This window comes from Acinonyx jubatus, chromosome C1, assembly GCF_027475565.1.
Source record: "Acinonyx jubatus isolate Ajub_Pintada_27869175 chromosome C1, VMU_Ajub_asm_v1.0, whole genome shotgun sequence".
NCBI classification, from domain to species: Eukaryota; Metazoa; Chordata; class Mammalia; order Carnivora; family Felidae; genus Acinonyx; species Acinonyx jubatus.
In genome coordinates, this window is record NC_069381.1 from 142453191 (window position 1) to 142464026 (window position 10836).

Consider the following 10836-nt stretch of genomic DNA (forward strand, 5'->3'; position numbering starts at 1 on the left):
CAAAACTGTGACCAACACAATTCTTAGTTCCAAATACTTCTTTTTCTCTCATTATCTCTGCAAGAAAATGATACTTTAAGAGAATTAAGGGTGTGGCATTATGTTAGTAAACTAACCCTCATCTCTTTTATGTTCATATTTTTTGGGGGATAATGTGAACAGCAACAAAAATCAATGCTTTATATTTCAGTAAACTCAAAACTGGAGTAACTGTTCCTTTAGATATACAAATATGATTGAGAAAAAAATTTTGAACTAACTAGGTGATCAATGCTTAGGCTTTCTCCCAAGTAGGCAATGCTCACTGATCATTTGTTTTGGTGTAATAGATGATGTGAAAGGCTTTTTCCTTCAAAAATTATAAAATCTCCCCTATATCATACTTCAGGATTTGGGTTATATCAATTTGAATTTATGCATTACTACTTACATATTTTCCAATATTCTGACTAGTAGCTAAGAAAAGTATTTGGCTATATTTTGGTTCTTTACAACAGATTTTTTTTCCCTATTCCTAAATCTTGATGGATTTATTTTGGATGTTATTTTAAAGTAATTTTTCTACCTGACAACACACACACACACACACACACACACACACACACACACACACACATTTTACCTGCCTTCATCTGACATTTTTTACTTAGTTTTTCAAATATTATATGAGTTGCAAATATAGTAGATATTAAATGTTCTCACTGTAGAAGAACAAATGGTAATTACATGAGGTGGTAGATGTGTTAACTAATCTTATTGTACTAATTAGTGCACAATATATATGTATAGCAAGTGATCATGTTGAACACTTTAAACTTACACAAAGTTTTTTGTCAATTATATCTCCATATAGCTGGGAAACAATAAAAATAAAAAATAAAAATATCATGCTTCGTTTCTTTAATTATATATATTCTCCTGGTCACGTGGTACTGCTTTATAATTATTTGTGTTGATTTTAGGAAACTAAAATAAATAATTAACCTCTCTTCTAACTTGTAATTTTGTATGATATATTATAACAGTTGTTGTTATAGGATGAATTCTATCTCCCCCAAATTCAAATGTTGAAACCCAGGCCATTGGTATCTCAGGATGTGACTGTATTTGGAGATAGGGCCTCTAAAGAGGTAATTAAGTTTAAATGAAGTCATAATGGTGAGACCCCAATTCAATATGACAAGTGTCACTCTAAGAAAAACAAAAAAAGTCTAGGGATGTGGGCCCCCACACAGAAAAGTTCCTGGGAGGGCACAAGAAAAAGACAGCCATCTACAAGCCAAGGAGAAAGGCCTTAAGAGAAACCAAACCTACTGCTGACATCTTAAACTTGGCCTTTCAACCTCCAGAACTGAGAGAAAAAAAAAAAAAATCTGTTGCTTAAGTCACCCAGTCTGTAGTAATTTGTTATGGCCAGCCTAGCAAACTCATACAGGTAGACAGGGTTTATTAATATTTTTATTTGTATAAATAAGCCTGGATATATAAGAAAAACAAGCTGTATCTCAACAGAGCAAATAGACAGCTTACCTCTCTGCTATTCTTCACTCAAAGACTTGCTAGACAAATGGTTAATCTCCGTGCAATGTGTAAAGAAAGCCAATTCAAGAGCCCTGCATCTACAAAATGAATATCCTGATATTCTTTTTTTCTGTCTAATTTTAAAGGTGGTAATCATAATCATCTTTATACTCAATTACTGGTTGTTTAAATTATATGACATTATATTAGTTACATTCCACATAATCACGTAAAATCATCAAACATTCACAGAGAGGTACCAGGGGTGCCTGGATGGCTCAGCTGGGTTGAGCATCGGACTTCAGCTCAGGTCATCATCTTGCCGTTCGTGAGTCTAAGCCCCATGTGCGGCTTTTTGCTGTTAGCTCAGAGCCTGGAGCCTGCTTTGGATTCTGTGTCTCCCTCTCTCTGTTCCTCCCCCACTTGCACTCTGTCTCTCCCTCAAAAATAAATAAAGATTACAAAAAAAAAATTAAAAAAAAGAAAAGTACCAGCTGATAATGAGTCAATCCAAATAATCAGATCATAAAATTTTCTTCCATCTCACCCGCCCCTCTTTCTAGATTTCTTTCAATCCATTCTTCTCACTCAAAAGAGCAATCTGTATAAGATATATTTGATTATGTCACATTTGGGAGACACTTCAAGTATTCTCCCATTGATTCATGATAAATTTTCATCTCTTGAGCGTGACACCAAGAGTCTGTGGTAAGTTGATGCCTGCCACCTTCCCGACCTCCCTCCCAGCACCCCCAACCCTGTAACTAATGCCCTGTAATCCAGCTACCCCACCAGCTATGTTTCTGGGTTTCCTTACCTATTTGCCATTCCACCTGTTTCTCTCTTTGTTTGGAGTTACTCTTTGTCAACCACACACACTTGACAAATGAGTATAGTGACTAAGATTAGGGATTCTGGAACCAGGCTTTATGGGTTCAAATCCCCATTTTGTCACTTATTACTTTATGACCTCTCTCTGCTTCAGTTTTCTCATCCATATATATCTGTATGATGAAATGTATATCAAAGTTAATATACTAGGATTGTTATACTTAAAAAATAAGTTAATACATGTAAGGAGAACATTGTTAGGCCCATTATAAGCACTTGATAGGTGTTAATTATGAAGATTCAGCACAGGGAAATCGTCTCTAACCTCCTTCCCCAGCCTGAGTTATTTGCCCTGTATTTATTTCCATGTTGCCACAACCATTTTAACCTCACGTTACAATAGTGTCATGATATAAACTAAAAACATCTTGTGAAGAATAAAATCTTAGATTTCATTGCATTCTCAGAGCATTTCATTGCATTAGGCATACAGTAAGTGCTCTATAAATATTGTTTAGATAAGTAAATAAATCAGTGGAGAAGAAGTATTTGATTCAAAGATTGAAAATGCTTAATAGAAATACTCAAGAGAGATGTTTTTATACATAAATCAATTTATCTAGAGTGACAATTATCATTTTTACTATCACTGTTTTTAAATATTAAATCAATAGGAAGCAATTTTCCATTATAAAATAAATGCAAGCTTATTATTAAAAACTTTGAAAATGTAAAGAAGGAAAAAGAAATAGTAAAAAAACACCATAATAATTTCATAATCATAATCATTTCACCCAAAGATACATATTATTAATATTTTAATATAATCCTTTTATTAAATATGAATTTATGTGATATGTATCACTTAAATTGCACCTATAAATTGTGTCCTTTTATTTATTTTTAAAAATGTGGCAGATGAATGATACTATATATATAAAACCCTAAAGACTCCACCAAAAAGCTACAAGAACTGATAAATGAATTCAGTAAGGTCACAAGATACAAAATCAATATACAGAAATCCATTGCATTTCTATACAGTAATGAAGCAGCAGAAAGAGTCATTAAGAAACTCACCCTACTTAACAATTGCACCAAAAATAAGAAAATACCTAGGAATAAACTTGACCAAAGAGATGAAAGACCTATACTCTCAAAACTATAAAAACACTCATGAAAGAAATTGAAGGCAATGCCAAAAACTTGAAAGATATTCCATGCTTGTGTACTGGAAGAACAAATGTTGTTAAAATGTCTATACTACCCAAAGCAATTTACAGATTTTATGCAATCCCTATCAGAATACCAACAGCATTTTTCACAGAACTAGAGCAAACCTAAAATTTGTATGGAACCACAAAAGACCCCAAATAGTCAATGCAATCTGGAAAAAGAAAAACAAAACTGTAGGTATCACAATTTCAAACTTCAAGTTGTATTACAAAACTCTTGTAATCTCAAAAAATTAAGGTACTAGCACAAAAATAGACACATAGATCAATAGAACAGAATAGAGAGCCCATAAATAAACCCACAATTATATGGTCAATTAATTTAAGGCAAAGGAGGAAAGAATGTATGATGACAAAAAGTCTCTTCAACAAACGGTGTTGGGAAAACTGGACAGCTACAGGCAAAAGAATGAAACTGGACCGCTTTCTTACACCATACACAAAAATAAACCTACAATGGATTAAGGACTTAAATGTAAGAAAGGAAACCATAAATATCCTAGAAGAGAGCACAGGCAGTAATTTCTCTGACATCGGATGTAGCAATATCTTTCTAGTTATATCTCCTGAAGCAAAGGAAAGAAAAGCAAGAATAAACTCTTGGGGCTATATCAAAACAAAAGCTTTGCACAGTAAAGAAAACAACCAACAGAACTAAAAGAACACATACTGAATAGGAGAAGATATTTCCAAATAACATATTCAATAAAGGGTTGATCTCCAAAATTTATAAAGAACTTACACAACTCAACACCCAAAAACCAAATAATCCAATTTAAAAATGGGCAGAAGATATGAACAGGCATTTCTTCAAAAAAGACATACAGGCGGCCAACAGACACATGAAAAAATGCTCACCATCTCTCATCATCAGGGAAATTAAAGTCAAAACCACAAAGAAATATCACCTTAAATCTGTCAGAATGGCTAAAATCAGTAACTCGAGAAATAACAAGTGTTGACAAGGATGTAGAGAAAAAGGAAACCTTATGCACTGTTGGTGGGAATGCAAACTGTTGTAGCCATTGTGGAAGACAGTATAAAGATTCCTCAAAAAGCTAAGAATATAACTATCTTAGGATTGCACTACTGGATATTTACCCAAAGAATACAAAAACACTAATTCAAAGGGATATATTCACCCCTATGCTTATTAAAACATTATGTACAATCCCAAACTATGGAAGCAGCCCAAGTGTCCATTGATTGATGAATGGATAAAGAAGATGCGATGTACACACACACACACACACACACACACACACACACACACACACACATATATATATATATATATATATATATATATATATATATTTAAAACTGTTGAATCACTATATTGTATACCTGAAACTAATATAATACTATGTTAACTATGTTAACAATACTGGACTTAAAATGAAAAAAAACATAATGTATCTTCTTTTATTCCAATATCTTAGTAAACATTATTTTTATAGTTGAGCCAATTATTTACATAAATATTTTCTTATTGTAGGTCATTGGGTTTGACCAGTTTGGTTAGGTTGTAAGCAATGCCTCAATATCTTTGTGGATGAACCTTATTTCTGCATACAGAATTATTCCTTAGAATGCTATCTGAGCAATTGAATATCCAATCCAAAGTGTGTGAACACTTTTAAGTTACTTGAAATCTACTCACAAGGTTGATACTAACATATACTCCCATTAGAAATGTGTGTTCATTTCCCTTTAGATCTATGATATACTTATTTAAATCAATAAATTGAAAAAAATCCATCATTGCTCCCATTTTTTCATATTTTAACCCCTCCTCTCATTGTTTTGTGAATTTTTATAATATTTCAATTTATTATTATGACTATGGAAAATTTTATTTATCAAATATATACTTTCCTTTGAATTAGTATATGCATTATTCTTTCCTTGCCTCCTTTGCTGTTTATTCACATCTTACTAGAAAAGAATTAACCATTTTCTTATATACCAATTCTTTAGGATAATTATTGTGAATTAGCAAAAATGACAATTGGAACAATAATAAGAGTTTTTCCTTGGTAAATAGGAAGGAAGGGTAATGAACATCAGAAAAGTAAAGGCACAGAGGAAGAGAATGGGGTGCTACCTGGGATGGATGTTTTGCTGCATAGATTGGTATCCTTGATTCAAAGTCTCTTCCTCCTTTACTCAGGATTAGAAATGATATTAAATTTAGAGATCATAGGATTGTGGGGAACAAGCCTCCTGTTAAATATACTAACAAGGAGCTGATGCATAAAAAATATGAATGTCAAGTGACTAATAATCAATGAGAGGAATAATTATATTCACTGCTGTAGGGAATGTTATGTGAGAAGTCACATTATTATTTAAAAAACACTGAGTGACCATGAAGCTAGAAAGTGGGGAGTGAGTTGCAGTATTCCTATGTCCAAGGTTATTGAGCCATGAATAGAATGAAATCTTCCCTACACTTGGACATATCTGTTATACAGAAACTGCGATCCTTTTTATAGAGTGCTGTTGGCACTTCAGCAATTGCTAATGGGTCTTATTTTTCCTCTGTGTCACAGCAGAGAAACACCAAGAGACAAACAGCTCACATTGATCCTATGTACAAAAAGAAAAAAATGTTCACGATATTATACAATTTATTTGATTATCAATATAAAATTTATATGATATGATATAACATGATGTAATAAATTCCTCTTTTTTTGAATTATAGGAAGTCAAGAATCTATAGGTAAGACCATTTATTCCCTTGCCTATTTACAGAGTAAGGACAGCTTCTTTTTTAAAACCGTTTCATTACCAAAACCAATTGTTGATTTGCAAAGACTTTGAAATTTCTCAGATTCTGATGAATTTCAGAATTTAGTTGCTATCTCAATCGTATAGTCTGCAACTGAAGCCACCCAAACCACCTCTTCTATCACTGAACTTCCTCTTTCCATCTCTCTGGCTGCTGTGGCTAGAATAGATTTTTCTTTCCATTGTGTCCTAAGTCCTAATTCTTGGTTGTTGCTGATGATGAGCCTGTCAATTGGTCCCACACATCTCTGCAGCTGAAAGCAGAGTGCCAAGGAAAGCCATTTATCCTGGCAGTTAAGTATCAGCAAGAGCTTTTAGGAACAGCCTTACTACAGTTGTTCTAACTACAGGGCATGGCTAACGAAGAATCTCCAAGAATTTTCTTAGAGAAAGCAAGTTCCTAGTTATGGGGCTTGAATGAGCACAACACAATCTTTGAGCATGGTACTCTGTTTATTAATTTTTTTAATTACTTCTGTGCAAGGAATCCAGTAATATTGACAGCATTTTATCTGGTGGATTGGTTTTTGTACAACCCCTGGATCATAGATCAAAGAATCTTCTGTAGCAAAATTTGGAAGAAAGGACTCATTACATATTTATATTTACCATCATATTTCAAAAAATGACAAAGAGTCATTTTCACTTTGGTAACTTTGTTGACTATTGACTTATTTTGCCTTTGGTTCTAACATACGTCAGAAAAGTAAAATATTATCTATTCATCAGTTGATGGACATTTAGTCTCTTTCCATAAACTGATGAATGGATAAAGAAATTGTGGTTTATATACACGATGGAATACTACTTGGCAGTGAGAAAGAATGAAATATGGCCTTTTGGAGTAACGTGGATGGAACTGGAGAGTGTTATGCTAAGTGAAATAAGTCATACAGATAAAGACAGATACCATATGTTTTCACTCTTATGTGGATCCTGAGAAACTTAACAGAAGACCATGGGGGAGGGGAAGAAAAAAAAAGGTTATAGAGGGAGGGAGCCAAACCATAAGAGACTGTTAAAAACTGAGAATAAACTGAGCGTTGATGGGGGTGAAAGGGAGGAGAAGGTGGGTGATGGGCATTGAGGAGAGCACCTGTTGGGATGAGCACTGGGTGTTGTATGGAAACCAATTTGACAATAAATTTCATATTAAAAAAATATATAGCAAAAGAAACACCTACAAATGACATAAGACTCTTACTTTTGAATATTTCAAAATATTGACAGTGATGGCATGCCAGTATGATTATAATTGCAAAACAAGTCTAATTCACTGTATTTGATTTGTTATTTTCATTCACTGCTAACACCATTTCTGGTTATCCTTCTACTAACCAAAATTTGTATACATTTCTATACTTCTTTGCACAAAATGATTCCATTTACTTCTGATTTCAGTACAGAGGCTTAGTCTATGGAACTTTAGAGGGTAAACATACCAATAATTGGTATACTTTGGCTTTCTCATAGGCTGGTCTCCTAGGATCAAGTGAACCTTAATTCATAATATAGAATTTCCTTTTATATCTATCTTCTTGTCATGTATTCTTGGAAAATATACGGCTCAACTGAATTAAAATGTAGCAGGCGATATAGATTGGTGTGTCTGTGTGTGTATGTGAATATGTGTGTTTATGCGAAGAGTGAAGTCAATGTGGGTATGTGTATATCAACTTGTGATAATCTGTGGTGAAATTTTGTTTTATATTAATTGGCAGCATTTATGTTTTAACATAATTGACAGTTCCAAATCAGCCTAATTACCTGTTTGTTGAGTACTGCATTAATTAAGAGGCCTTACATTGCAAATAACAGAAAGCCCACCGTAGTTGACTAAACAAATACAGGAAACTTTTGGTTGAGTGCATGTACCGGTGGAAGAGGAAAAGCAGGGCTCAGACATGACTTTAGCTATCATGAGGGATCCAGCTCTATATCTCTCAACCTTGTTCGTCTTCACATAGTGGTTTTTCCTGTATGGCTTTATTAAAAATGACTGCAGTAGGTGTAGACCTCATATCTACCTAAGGAAAGGGAATCCATTTGCAACACTTCACCAATTGTGAGGTTTACTGTTATTGGGCCAGCTTAGCATGAATGTTTAGCTCTGAACTCCTTAACTCTGGTGAAGTGATTGGGATGTACTGAGCCATGGTCACATTCCCACACCTGAAGCTAGGAGGGGAGCCTAGCTCCTGGAATTGTCCTGGAAACACTAGGATCTCTAAGTGAACACCAGGGATGGTTGAAAAGGGTAGGATGAAAGTAAAATGCACTCGAAAGATATAATCAACAAATACAGTTATTTTTTTTAATCTGAATTGTCTGCTGCTCCAAAAAAAGTATGGTCTGGTACACAAACTCTCATTTCTCATTCTATAAAGACTGACATTATTCTAAAAGACATTTTAGCTATTCATTGTGGTGTCAGAGAGTGGGTGTCAAAGAGGAGTTCAGCAGGGAAGCAGAATGAAGAGAACACTGGACAATTTCCCAGCTCTCCTGAGTCAGGTCTTCACAGTATGGCTTCATTAATCTCTTTGAAGTAATTTCTCTGAACATCAGACACACATTCAAATGTTAGCACAAAAATACATTTCAAAGCTAAATATCAATGCTCTTCATGCCATATATCATTTTGGATTAACCAAATCTCTTTGATAAGGTGTAACTATTCCTCCAGGTTTTAGCCAATAATAGCTTTAGGTAGGCCCAGGAGACATATTCAAAATATTTAACAACTCTGTGACAGAGTTTCTGCCAATCACAGTGCCCACAGCCAAGGAGATAGGTTGGCAGTTAATGTCCCTAAACTATGAGTCCTATTAAATGACAGGTTAGGTCTTTCCACAGGGAACCCTTGAGTAGTTATAGTGAACTCTTAAGATTTAAAAAGGATTTCTTATTTAAAAAATGCAATTTGAGTGGTAAAAATGGATGTCAAATGGCTTGATACATTTGTGAGCATGAGGTCACTTGGATCTTTTTCATTATTGCTCTGAAATTTTTTCTATTACAATGAATAAGTCTAAGTTGCTTTAAAAAAAATAGATGGCTATCAACCTAAGTTTTTGACCTAGAAGAACAGGTAAATAAACCTCCAAATTACAAATTATTTCTTCGATAGTCATAACCAATTTTTTGTTTCATCTTGTTTTTCAACAGTTACTTCTATGTCAATACTCTGTCAATATCTTTTATCTCTTTTAAGAATGTATTTGCCAAAAGAAAGCCACCCTGTTTTTGACTGCCATCCACCACTGCTTGCATTCACAGCTCTGTCAACTTTAAGATTAGTGATTCCAGGGTCTATACCTGAGATCTTCCAAGCCATAAGAGAACGATCATTTTGTTGGGAAACTCAGTTTTTCCCAGAGAAGCACTGTTGATGATTTCTGAAAGACTTTTGATGACTACTGTTCTCTAGTCATCCATAACTTTCTGATGTCACAGTCACTGTTTTCATGAAAGTAAAACCTATTGTCAGGAAAACCCATTCCCATGATAGGTCAGGCAACATTTGCACATATTTTTCTAACATTAAGAATAAATAATATCGACATATATAGATATATTAATATCTTAATAAAAACCAGGGAAACATTTGTTGAAATGATTAGAGTTAGATTATTGTTGATTTTCACTGCCACTAGGAACTGCTTATTCATTGTGACCTCCCTTCCATTCTTAAAAATAAAGAAGAAAAAGATGCTTTGAAGGATTATTTACAAACTATATTGATCTTTTTCCCCCCTTTTTCTTAGATCAGGCAATGCAGTATCTTGAGAAAAGTTAAAAGAAACACATCTTGACCATACTTTAACTTAAAAAAAAAAAAAAAACCTGTACCAACTGAAACATTTCCTACTTTCTTCCCAGTTCAGTCCCTTTCTCATCTCTATAATAATTCAAACTCCCTGAAACGAGAGTGTTACTAGAGAAGAGAGAACACTGAGTTTGCCAGTGTGATAATCACTCTCAAATTTATATCTATCTGTATTTTAGACATACGTAGTCAACTTGAATTTCCAACTCAAATGCCCAAGATAGAATTCAAAACTTGCATTGTTTCCTATTTAGTAAATGTCAGAATCTTGTTGCCATCATCTATTGCTTGTAGAAATCTAGAAGTCAGCTCTGATACCCTCACTTTTTCTAAAGCCCACACCCAGACAATCAATTGATACTTTTCTGTCAGTTTCATCTTTTAATATACCTTGAATACGTCAACTTTTCATTCTTCACTGATACTTCCCTCACTCAAGTCTCTTAATCTTCTGTATCCACATGTGTCCCTCCTCACCAAATTCACACTCTCCCAGCTGCCAAAATGATCATATAAAAAAACCTCAAACCTGATAAGGACACTCTTTTATTTAAGAATTTTTAGTGGCTTCCCATGGCTCCTAGTAAACAAACCAATAGTCCTGATATGGTACCTAAGGTCCTG